At 47.6% G+C, this 1,423-nt stretch overlaps 1 protein-coding gene across 2 annotated transcripts in view; it reads left to right on the top strand.

Annotated features, from left to right (window-relative positions):
• Positions 1-1,423, top strand: part of PLOD1 (procollagen-lysine,2-oxoglutarate 5-dioxygenase 1) — a 28,640-nt gene that overhangs the window by 19,275 nt on the left and 7,942 nt on the right. The window lies entirely within an intron of this gene.

The raw sequence follows: 1,423 nt of genomic DNA, 5'->3' as shown, positions 1-1,423 counted from the left end.
CGCGTCCGGAGCCTGTGCTCCGCAACGGGAGAGGCCACAACGGTGAGAGGGCCGCCTACCGCAAAACAAACAAACAAAAACAACAAGGTCCTACTGTATAGCACAGGGAACTATATTCAATATCCTGCAATAAACCATAATGGAAAAGAATATGAAAAAGAATGTGTGTGTGTATATATATATATATACATATATATATATGTATAACTGAATCACTTTGCCGTACAGCAGAAATTAACACAACATTGTAAATCAACTATACTTCAATAAAATAAATTAAAAAAACACAACAAACCGTTCTTAGCTCATGAGCTAACCAGGCAGTGGGCTAGATTTGGACTGTGGCCCGTAGTTTGCTGAGCCCGGCACCAGATAAACAAAAAAAACATAGATTTTTTTTTTTAATGTAACTATTGTTGACTTACAATATTGTGTTAATTTCAGGTGTACAGCTTCAGATTCTTTTCCATTATAGGTTATTATAAGATATCGAATATCGTTCTCTGTGCTGGAGAGTAAATCCTTATTTTTTATTTTATATGTAGTGGTTTGTATCTGTTAATCCCATACTCCTAATCTATCTCTCCCCCTCCCCTTTCCCCTTTGGTAACCATAAGTTTGTTTTCTATGTCTGTGAGTCTATTTCTGTTTTGTAAATAAGTTGGTTTGTATTAACTTTTTTAGAATCCATGCATAAGTGATATGACATTTGTCTTTCTCTGTCTGACTTACTTTACTTAGTATGAGGTTTTTAAGGCTTTGGGTACAAGTTGTCAAACTCTCCTCCAGAAAGGCAGAAACAGTTTACCCACAGCCCCGGGCAGTGTAGGCACCTGTCTGTGGGCCTGCTCTCGCCAGTAGCAAGGTTTTCAGGGCACTAGACACCACTTGCCAGGCTCTGGGCCTTGTCTTGACAGCTCCGTAGCCCAGGGGTTGGGTCTCAGAGTTGGGAGGGACCTGGAGGTGGCTGGTCCCAACCTGCAGCAGGGCTGGCCTGAGCTCCCTAAAGACCCTTGGCTGGTACCTGGTGATCGTAGATATGGGCAATGGTTGGCGACTGCAGCCTGGGGGTAGCTCTGGGATCCTGGGTGGGGAGGCTGGCGCCAGAACCCTGTCCCCGCTGACCCTGTGTCCCCCTCCCTGCAGGGACTTGTGCCGGCAGGACCGTGGCTGCACCTACTACTTCAGCATAGATGCCGATGTGGCCCTGACCGAGCCCAAAACCCTGCAGCTGCTAATCGAACAGAACAAGTGAGGCTTGGGTGGGCTGTGCCTGCTGGAAAAGCAGGCCCTTGGACCCAGGGCTCACGATGTCCCTGGGCCTGGGCCTGGGCCTGGGGTGGGAGCCCCTCCCCTGTCTTTCTCCTCCTCCCCCTCCTTGGCCTCACCTATGACCCCAGGCTTTTCCCAGCCTGGCTACCTT

The sequence above is a fragment of the Neophocaena asiaeorientalis genome, unplaced genomic scaffold (genome assembly GCF_003031525.2).
Source record: "Neophocaena asiaeorientalis asiaeorientalis breed wild unplaced genomic scaffold, Neophocaena_asiaeorientalis_V1.1 scaffold275, whole genome shotgun sequence".
NCBI lineage: Eukaryota > Metazoa > Chordata > Mammalia > Artiodactyla > Phocoenidae > Neophocaena > Neophocaena asiaeorientalis.
This window is presented reverse-complemented; position numbering and strand designations above follow the sequence as displayed.